The 10645-nt window shown below is 55.9% G+C and overlaps 1 long non-coding RNA gene across 1 annotated transcript; it reads left to right on the top strand.

The window, feature by feature from the left end:
- The first annotated feature begins 2091 nt into the window (after nt 1-2091).
- Nucleotides 2092-7408, top strand: LOC308180279. Its single transcript, XR_013940860.1, has 2 exons — nt 2092-6534; nt 6634-7408. It is a non-coding gene; the product is annotated as an uncharacterized lncRNA (long non-coding RNA).
- The last annotated feature ends 3237 nt before the right edge of the window (nt 7409-10645 follow it).

The following is a 10645-nucleotide window of genomic DNA, read 5'->3' as shown; positions in this document are numbered from 1 at the left end:
TGACAAGGGATGATTGACAATCAGAATGATGGGACAATTTGCCGTGATCTCACCGCACCTCTGCCAGGCAAACACATCAAGAAAAAAAAAAAAAAAAAAACACAAAGGAAAGAAGAGAGCAGAGCTTGAAGTGGATGCCATTTATCTGCGAGAAAGCCCATGGTCTACAGCCAGGGGGTCAGGCACTGCTGCTTTCCAAACAAGTGGGCTCTGGCAGCAGAGCCTTAAATGTGGGGCTGCGTCTTCTCTGACGCAGCTGGGGGCCGTTTGCTCTCCTGTCCACGCTGGCATGAGCAATTATCTGCTCAGCACTTGTCATGGTGTGGTATTTGGGGACATGGTGACCATGCCAATAACGGGTAAACCGCCCCTGCCAGCATCTCATGGAGGGCACGTTTGGATCCCAGCTGCCCGCTGGGCTGTGCCTGCCCCCCACGGTCTCCCCTTCCCCGCACCAGACGGAGCTCAGGTCCCAGTAACCAACTGGTGGGGTTTTTTTTCAGCAGGTTGGCTCCACGGTGCTCGTCTCCCTTTTATTCGTCATCCCAGCAAGCCAGAAGAATGCTGTGAGCACCTTTCCATAAACCTAAATAAACCCATCCATGGCACAGGGTGGGAGGGTTTTGTGCCCGGGAAGCTGGAGCAAAGGAAGCATTAAAGGCTGGATTTTTCCACCTGTGCTGAAAACCTTTTGTCCCCGTGACGTCAGTGGGAATTTTGAGCCTGCACCAGCTCTGGATGTTTAATCATATGTGACCTCTCCGAAGAAACGCAGCAAATTAATGGTAGAGTTAAGAACAGAGCCCAGGAGTCCAGATCCCTACCTCCACAGCTTAATCACAAGAAGAAGGTTGCTCTTGATGGAAAGCAAACAGATAGGAACTGGAGCGGAGCTTTGCACTGAATTGCAAATGTTCTGACTCCTGATCAGATTTGAGTTGTTAATCCCAGTTTCTTCCGGTTTCTGCTCTTAACTCATTTCCATTTCTCAGCCTGCAGAGGGATCATGCAGTCCACAGCCCTGCAAGAGCATCCGTGCCCAGGCTGGAGGCTTTTACCCCGTGCGGTGCACCCGGAGGGGCGAGGGCTGTGCTGGGACCGGAGCTCAGGCACACACGGGTGGGGGATCAAGGGACAGGTTGTCTGGGAAGAGCATCTGGGCCCACACATTGCGTCACAATCACTTTGCTGCAATTACCTCTTTTACTCTTTTAAGAAAGCTCCCGAGAGCCTGAGATGGCCGGGCGGTTTGCCTCTGCCTGGGGCAGCTCGAAGCCTGATCCTGCGAGGGTGCCGCCGTACTCCTGCTGCAATGAGACGTGAAACTTAGCCCGCTTTTCCTGCAGGAACCTGCCACCACCCGTCAGCTCTGAGGTTCAGGAGGCCAAGATTGCAGGACACACCAAAACCTCCCTTTAGGAGCTGCGTGGCTAAAGCAGATTGACTCGAATCAGCACGTTGCTTTTCTGTGCAGTTCTGCGCTGGAGAGCGGGGAATTGACTCAGTTTCAACTCCTATAATTAAACTGAGTTAGAATTCATCAGAGTAATCTTTCCTGCTATGCCTAAACCTAACCCAAAACTGTTAAATAAAAATAATTATTAAAAAAAAAAAAAAAACATGGCTGTTACTTTCAGTCAAATTCTACAGGATTGTTTTCTGGAGAGAGAAGCTGAACAGCTCACTCTGCACTAGATAAATTTCAGCTTCTGATTCCAAGCTTTTTTTTTTTTTTTTCCTAAGTGGATATACTTTTGTTAAACAAGCAGAGCTGAAATCCTGCCTTCTCCATCCCTCCCCTTAAGGAGCCTGATTGATGCGGCTGCAGCAACGCAATCTAGAGAGTGAGACGGAGCGTGATGGGGACAGGGGCAGGTGCCTGCGTTTAGAGCCCCACTCACAGAGCACAAAATGAGGTGTGTGCATCCTTGTGGAGCCAGAACGGGTCAGTTTTGGTGGCAAAAGGCATTAATACGTCTGCTACAACATGACCACGGCATGCACAAGTGACTGATCCGTGGGCAGAAAATTGGAAGCACTCATGCTAAGTCCTGAGGATTTTTTTTTCTTTTTTCTTCAGTAAGGGGGGGGTCTCTCTTATGTCCCAAGCTGTGTGCTGAACGCTGGGGGTGTTTGGGGGTGAGCTGGGCAGGGGTGACCAAGGCAGCTGCCCCGTTTGGCAAGCACCGTGCTGCAGGATGCTGTGCTCCCATCCCAGCCACCGGGAAGTGCCCTGGAAGCAGCGCGGCTGAAAGGTGAGAGGAGGCATCAGGGTAGGTTTGCTGCTCTTACCGTGACGTGTGCCATTTCCAAGGGGGTGAAAGGGCAGGCTCCTCACGCAAAAAGAAGCACATGGGATTTAAAATACGCCAGCCGCCGCTGCTGTGCATCTCTTAGTATCATCTTATACCAGCAGCCTCTGCTGGGGAGATTTCCAGGAGGATTAAACTGAAAAACCCTTTTCCAGCATCTGCTGCTGGAAGAGCGAGGGTTGCTATGGAAACCGCATCTGGCCTATTCACATGAGTTTTATAAGGGAAGAAACAAATAAAAAATAAAGCAAAAACAACACACGCGTCGCACAAAAGAGAGGTGACTTTGTCTGCTTTCATCAAAGAGCGAACGAGGGCAATCAGGCCTAATGCAGGCTGGCTGGCTGCTGGGTGGGCACGCTTACCCCCCCGACTGCCTGGGACTTGGGCACACGGGCGTTGGTGTCAGCAAAGCCAGGAGGGAGAGCGACAATCCCAATCCCAATCCCAATCCCAATCCCGATCCCAATCCCGATACCGATGCCACCTTTGGACGCCTGCACAGCAGGGAGAGAAACGCAGGGGCAAAAGGCAAAAAGCAGCCGAGCGCTTTCTGCATCTCATAAAGGGGCCAGCGGTCAGAGCAGCTCGCTGGGCAGCGCTGGGGTTAATTCATTAACACCCCCCCCGGAGCCGGAGCAGCCACAGTGATGCAGAGAGCCGGGGGTCCCTTCCTGCAGCCCCCTGCAGCGTGGCGTCGCAGGGGAGCAGCGGCGGGGGCTGGAGGAGCCCAGGGTAAACCGTGTAATGAAACAGGGGGTAAGCTGTGTAATGAGGCTTTTCCTGGGAAGCTGAGTAATCCACCAATACGGATCAGGAGACACCAGGGGTGTCGGCGTTGGTCCTAAAACAGTGAGAACTCCGAGGGCAGGGTAATGCTTTGAGCACACTAATGATAGCTCCTGGCTGCAGCCCAGAGGGACGCGGGGCTGGGCTGGTGCTCTTCCCAAAAGGACGGACCCAATCTGGGCGAGGCACCAGCTCTGCTCCTCTCCGGCAGCTCCCGTGTGTCCCCGGGGAACGGCTTCACTTTAACTGCCGCAAGGCATTGGAGAAATGTTGATGTATGCCCTTTGGAACCAATCTCTTCACCAGCTCGATCCATATTTCAGGGCGGTGCAGCAGATTTTAGCGATGGCTCTGAGCCAGCTCCTTTGGACCAAGGTCTGGAGGCAGAGCCGTGCGTGCGCCCAGCCCGCACGGATACAGCAGGACGTGATCCCTGGAGGTCAGACCCCAAACCATCTCCCAGCTACGATTTTGGGTGAAGTCCTTAAATGAGGGGGGCAGCACGTAGCTTCGGAGAGGGGCTGCCCCAGTCTGCAAACCCCAGGACCCCACAGGGGGAAGCCGTCTTTCTGTCCCAGCAGGGAAGGACGGACTCTGCTCCGCTCCGCAGAGGGCACCCAGCGAGGCGGAGGGTGTTTGCTGTGCCTCCTGGCTCCGAGTGCTTCCCCTGAGCCTTGTGCAGCTGAACCTCAGCCCAGGACCATGCACACAGGCTCCTGAGTTCATGTTCCTCTATATGTGTCCATCATAAATAAATTAGAAATGAGAGGATAACTGCAGACATGCCAGGTAATGTCTGACGTGTGGTGCGAGCCTGTGACGGGGCACTGACTGCTAATTAGTTAATTGTGCTAAAGCACCAGGAAGGCGCAGAGCCTTGCTGGGATAGCCGGTGCCTGCTGGAACCAACACGATCTGGAGCTTTCACAGCCAAGGTCCCAGCTCTGGCACCCCGAGCCCTGGCCACCCTCCGCTGCTGCCTCCTGCTATGCGGGAGGGGCGGCAGCACACAGCAGGTCGGGGACTTACCCCAGGACACGAAGCAAATCGAGGTCAGACGACTGATCCCAGCCCAAAACGTGCTGACTTTACCCATCACCAGCTTCGTGCTCCAGGGGGTTTCTCCTCCTTCACACCCATGCAGGTGTTTTAATGTTAAACCCGAAAGCTGTGCCGTGCCCGCAGTGGGCAGACGGCAGCTCGTGTCTGAGCTCCTGCAAGCAGGGTCATTTTGGAGATATATTAACAGCACCAAAGCCCCGTTCAAGCCCAGCATCCATTACTGTTGTTTTCAGGAGCGCACACAATTTACCATCTGGCCTGGTATTCTTTATGCTCCGAGCTGGATGGAAAGCAACATAGCTCCACTCATTTCTGGGAGGCTGCTGCTGCTCTCACCAGGACCCGGGCTCTGCAGAGCTCCCCTGCCACCCGCGAGGTGCTGCTGGCCCTGCGGCCCCGTCCACGGCTCATGGTGCAAAATCGGCTCAATTTGGGACACTCCCAGCGCCTAAAACGTATAGAAGAACTCTGGAAAAAGAAAGACGAGTGATGAAGTAAGGGAAGAACGTGGTTCAGAAAGCAAACGCCCCTCCAGTGCCATCATCTTTCTGCCCAAACCCCAGCAAACGCCTCACAGGTGCCCGGGGGGGGGGGGGGTCCCAGCTCCCCGCAGCCCCAGCCCAAACGGGTGCCAGGCGCGGAGCCGCTCGCTCCGGCAGCCAGACGTGGCCCTGCCGCTGCAAATTCATGAGAGCTGTGGCTGAGCTGCGAAAGAAGAGCCACCCTGGGAACCCGAAACAAATGTATTCCAGCAGCTGGTGATTAGGAAGAGGTTCGGATTAGATGTTAGGCATTACGTGCCTCTACACCAGCTCGTGGCTGTGAATCCTCAAGCATCCTCCCCAGTAATCTTCTCTTCTTCTTTATATTGTTCTTTCAAGATTGATCAGCATTTTCTTTTCCCAGCACTTGAAATAAGAGGATAAAAACTTGAAGGCACTCTGGTAAACCCATTTATTTACCTGTTACCCTCTCTTTTTTTTGGGAAAAGCTCCCTTATGGCAGCTCCAGTCTCCTGGAACCAGGGCAGCAACAGGGCTGGAGCCGCCAGCAGACCAGATGCACAGAGAGTAGTCAGTGGGGTTCTCAGGGGAAAGGGGCTGAAGGGGTCTGGAGGGACGTGAGGGTGTCCAGTGCTTTCCCACTTCTGGTGCTGAGCCCGTCCTTACTGTTGGGAGCAGCAGGGATGGATCAGACACCTCCAGGCCGGGGTTCATTGCGAGTGAGTGCCATCTCCCCACCGCCCCCCTGCACGCTGCCCCTAAGGGATTTCTTGTTTCCTTTCATTAGTCTACTCGGGGTAATTATTCCAAGAGCACTGGTACGAGCTGAGAAACAAGTCGCTAAGGAGATGATGCCTCACAGCCTGAGCAGGGCTGGCAGGAGGCAGGCAGGGAGGTGGGGACCCAGGAGCAGGATGGTGGGGAGCAGGTGGGGTCCCGCCAGCCTCCCCCAGCCCTTTTGGGACACGGCCCTAACCCCAGGGGTGGGAAACGTAGAGCTCAATGCAGAGCTGCCCCACACAGCCCTTGCTGGTACCGAAGCAGCTCCCAGGCTGCTGCATATGTCCTGACCCCAAGGGAACGTCCATAGAGCCAACGGGATAGCACCAGCAAGACCTGACCAAAACCCAGTGAGGTTCGTGCAGAAATGACCACCCCCCAAAAAAAAACAGCTCTGGGCTGGCACCCAGAATGATGCCCGGCCCTGGGGAATCCAAACCAGACCAGGGCCGTACCCTGCTGGTTTTAAGATGTCTGCCCTCCTCTTCCCCTCCTTCGTTATGCCTTGATCAGCAGCGGCTGCACGAAATCCCTGAGGGGTTTTCCGCGGAGCCCCTCTGCGGACGAGGTGAGGTGGGTGAGCGGCTTCGCGCCGCGCTGCCCCGGTGTTTGCCCAGCGCTGATTTACGCCCTCCCGCAGAGCGCGGCTCGTACATCAGGGCCCCGCTCACGGCGGCAGTATTTCTCCCCGTTCCTGAACCGTGGCCCATTTTGGAGCTAATAAATCCCCCCAGCAGCCTGCCAGGCTCCTCCTGTTCCACCCCAAAGAGGGGGAAAGGGAGGGAGGGGGGGGGATAAAAAAGAAAAAGAAAAAAGCTGGCATCTCCATGGCAACCTGCTCTTTCCCGGAGCTGCGAAGCCTTTAGGTTCCCACTCCCCATTTATCAGCTGCACTCGATTAGGCAGCGATGACAGTCGGCACCACTAAGTGCTGGGGTGTCGGGCGCTCTGGAGAGAGGTCGCCTTTCAAAGCACGCTGCAGGTTTTGCACATCCTGCTGCTCTCCTGGGGGTGCCCGTGTGTGTTTTGGGAAGCCGGCCAGCCCAGGGTGGTGGTGAGCATCGCCTCTCCGAGCACGAACGCGCCAGGTGGGCTCTGGAGATCCTTTGGTCGGGTTTGGCTGCAGACACAGCCCTCCCCAGAGGGTGCTGGCTTAAATTGACCTCTGCATGTTTGCTGCCTTGCAGGCGAGGCTGGCCGCCTGCTCTCCCCCCCCCCCTGCTCGCTGCTAACCCACCGCTTGCTCACGGGACGAGGCTGCGTGGCCCCGAGCACGCCGTGGGCTGCCCAGCCCCGCAGCTGCCGTGCGAGGACCGGACGCTGCCAAGGGCACGGCACGCTTCGTTATGTCTCATTTACAGCTTGTTACTGGCCTCGATCTGCAGAGAAAAGCCATCAGGGGTGAAGGGAGGCGGCTGTCCTGACCGAGCGGCATGGATCTGGAGCACCCCGGGGTGTGAAGGGAGCAGGGCTGGGATGGGTGAGCCCAGCATCGCATCCCCCCTGCGGCCACCCGCCTGGGCACCACCACCCCACTGCCTCCTCCTGCCTCAGCGCAGGAGCCGGTCGTGCTCTCAAAGCGTGGCAGATGGGCCTGCGCCGAAAGAAAATTGCCTCTGCTCCCCAGCTCGAGCAGCCGCGTTTGATTTACTGATTTCCTACCCCAGCAATGCAAACGCGCTTCCCCTCTCCGCAAGCAGAGAGGCAGGCGGGCGCTGTCACGCCGGTCACCAGATGGGCGCTAACGCTGAGCCCTGGCACGCTGGCGTGGCCGCAGACAGCTGCCCGGAGCTCCCGGCCTCGCCGCGCTCGCCTGGTTAATAAAACCAGGTCCCAGCATTCATTTAGGGGAATGAGATGCCAGCCGTGCCCTGCTCCTGCGGGCAGCCCCCCGGTGAGCACGGCAGGGGCTGGTGCTTGATGAGCTCTCCAGGGCAGGGAGCGCAGATGCTGTTCTTGGTGCCCCTCCAAGGCGGGCAGTGGGGTTTAGGTCTGGACGCCGTTCAAGGGATTATCATTATTTAATTGGTGGTTTAAGCGAGTGCAGAGCCTCGCTGCCTCCTGGCACCGGCGTACGTTTTCGAACAAAGGTGTTGGAAAAAAAGCAAAGCGCTGCGTTGAAAGGAGCCGAGCCCGCTGCCCGTCGTCCGGCAAGGCAGCGCCGTGGCAGGGCGCTGAGCACGGGCACGGCATTGTACAGCAGCCACCCATCAACCTGGGGTGCTGGAGGAAAATTTGCGCTCTCCAGCTGAGGGCTAATTTAGCCAGTTTGTGCTGAGATCTGAAGGAGGCGGCAGCTTCCCCTCTTGCTCCACCCGGGGCATTTCTGGAGCACTCCTTTACTTCATTAGATGTTTGACCAGACAACCCCCCTGCCCAGGTAAAAACAGCCAAATATTTCTCTCCTTCCCAGCGTCGACCTTTGCCAGGGCTCTGTTTTACTGCAGCACTGCGGGGCGTCATTAACTCTCAGTGCACCTTCTCATTAGGTATTTGAGTTACCTTTCACCAGGAGGGAAACTGAGGCACGGGCAGCCCCTTCCCTGCCGTGAGCCTCCCCCTGCAGCGAGGGCAAGGCAGAGCAGCTCATCCCCGCGGCCGCTGCACGCCACCACCTCCCCGGGGCACATTGCTATATCAGATTAAAGAAGCGCTGCCGCAAATATGCCAATCATCAGATAACACGAAATAATAAAGGAAATAAAACACTCCAGCTACCAGCCCAAGCGAAAGCCTCAATTAGCAAATATATCAATCACCGATGACACCGTTGGCGTTTGCACTGAGAGCGTTACCGGAACGATCGGCAGACGCAGCACGGCCGCAGCTTTGCTGGGAGCGGAGCCCCCGGGAGGTGCTGAGCCTCGGACGGATGGCCCCGGAGCGGGGCTGGGTTGACGGCATGCCCACGGGGCTGCACACGAGCCCAGGGGTCCTGGACAAAGCCCCCAGCCCAGCTCCAACCCCGCACTTTTGCTTTGCAAAGCCCCCGAAATAACCTCTTGGATGGGTCCTGTCTGCTTGGTCCTGGCCCCAGTGTGCAGTGAGGGGTTAGTCCCCCCCCCACCCCGGTGCCAGCATCTCCCCCCAGGCACCGGATAAAAAAGGATTGGACAAAGGCGCGGGGACATGCACATTTATTTATGAATATTGTGAGATTACAAGCGGCTTACAGGCTCCCAGCTGTGATCAAACCCCACGGCGGCCACAGAGAGATAAAGGCGATGGCGTGTGCGACAGGAGCAGCATAGCTTCCCCAAACACACACAAAAGAAAAAATAAAACCTCTGCTCTCCTCCTTTCCTCAGCCCTGAGATGCGTTTCTTAAAAAGAAAAAAAAAAAAAGAAAAGAAATAATAATAAAAAAAAGTATTGTTTGTTTGCTTGTTTTAAAAGAATTTGTTGGAGTTTACTCAAAGCCCCAGCTGCAAAACGTCCCATTTTGGCAATCGATTTCACCAGTGGGAAGAGTCAGAAAATCTGCTTCTCCTTGTCAAAAGAAAAAAATAAATTTGTTTGTTTGTTTGTTTTGTGGGTTTTTTTGTGTGTTTTTTTTGTGGAATTGGAAACCCCAGTGTCTCCCACTGGAAAAAATAAATAAATAAATAAATCTGAGAAAAGATTCATTGCTTTTTGTTCTAATCCCTTCCCCAGCTCCACAAGCAGAGGTGAGGCTGAAGGGACGGGGGATGCCCAGGAGGGGAGCAGGGGGCAGCAGCTCCACCTGCACCCCACAAGCGCTCCCCGAGCTCTCCGGGCAGCTCCCAGCCCGGCTGCTCTCGCTTTGCAGCCTAAATTTGCCCAAAGTTCAGAAAGCTGATTGTAAATTTGCCCTCGATTGTTGGTCTCGTTAAACCTTCTCCAAGGAGGTGCAGCAATCAACAGGGAGGAATTATTCGAAGGAGGGTGACAAGAAGTAACGCGTCCCCGGGAAAGGAGAGGAGATGGGATGTGAGGGAGTAGACAGGATAAACTCTAGATGAGTAATTCATCCAAGGGTTCGTTTTCCTGAGCTGGAGGCCAGGGTTTGCTTTTGCAGCCTCCCTCAGGGCCTGATCCTGCTCGCACGTGCAGGCAGCGCTGCACCCGCCCAGCTCACGCGCGGGCGCCGCGCTGCTGTGATCCCATTAACAGGCGGGCACAGCCCCTAAATTCCAGTTAATAAATACCTAATGAGAAGATGACAGCCACTTCTGGACTCTCAGCGGTCCCTCCGGTTATTCGCCAGCTCGGAAAAGCACAGCTCGGCCTCAATAATTGATAGCTCACTAACGCAGAGCTGGGGGGGGGGCAGGAGCCCCGTTAATTACCGCTGGGCAGCACCGAGTGCCACCGAGGTGCTGCTGGCACGGCTGGGACACGTCTGCTCCGGTGGTCCGGGGGCTTGGCAGGGGACTACACCGCAGTGCAATTAAAATCAGGGTGTTTGGGGAAACGTGGCCCGACTGGAAGCGGGTCTGCAAGGCTCTGCCGAGTTTTCCTGGCTCGGAGCAGGGCAGCGCTCTTCCACACTTGCTGGAGGTCGTTGGAGTTGGGCTGGAAAGGCAGCGCTGAGGCTGGGGGAAAGGGTCATTTGCAGAGCGGTTCCTCCAGAAAAGAGGAAAATGGGAAAAAGAAGGAGGGGAGCTGGGGAGGCACCAGGAGACGGAGCCCCCTTGCCTGCCCCTCCGAGCTCCCAACAGCCTCAGCCCGCGGCTTCATCCATGCACCAGAAATGAGAGGAGAAAAGTCCGTCTTCGGGAGGAAGAGAGATGGCCCCTGAGTCTGCGAAGAGTTATAGAGAAAGCAATCTAAAAGTCATTGTAAATCCAATCACATTAAACCCTACACTTCAGAAATGTTCAGGCGTCTTCCTAAAGCCTCCCCCTGCTGCGGCAATGAATCTCGGGGTAATTTGCACAGCACCTGTCAATGAGACAATTTTCACCTTTCAGCGAGAGGTTTTGGGATGTTGCAGTCAATGGGATTGTCTGGAGCAAAGGGGGAGGGAGGGTGCGGCGGGGGAGAGATGTGAGATGAGCCCGGGCTGAGCCAGCGCTGCCTCGGGTGACCGATGGGCTCAGCCTGGCTGTGACGGATGCCCCAGGAAAGCTTTCCTCCCTCTGCCACCAGGAAGGGCTGCTCTCGTAGCTCAGTGAGCAGAAAGCCGTTTTAGCAAGACAAAATAGATGTTGCAGAAGCGGGGAGCTGGGCAGGAGG

Source organism: Anser brachyrhynchus, assembly GCF_964034855.1.
Source record: "Anser brachyrhynchus genome assembly, chromosome: 19".
NCBI classification, from domain to species: domain Eukaryota; kingdom Metazoa; phylum Chordata; class Aves; order Anseriformes; family Anatidae; genus Anser; species Anser brachyrhynchus.
The sequence above is the reverse complement of the archived record's forward strand: the minus strand, read 5'-3'. Positions and strand labels throughout refer to the sequence as shown.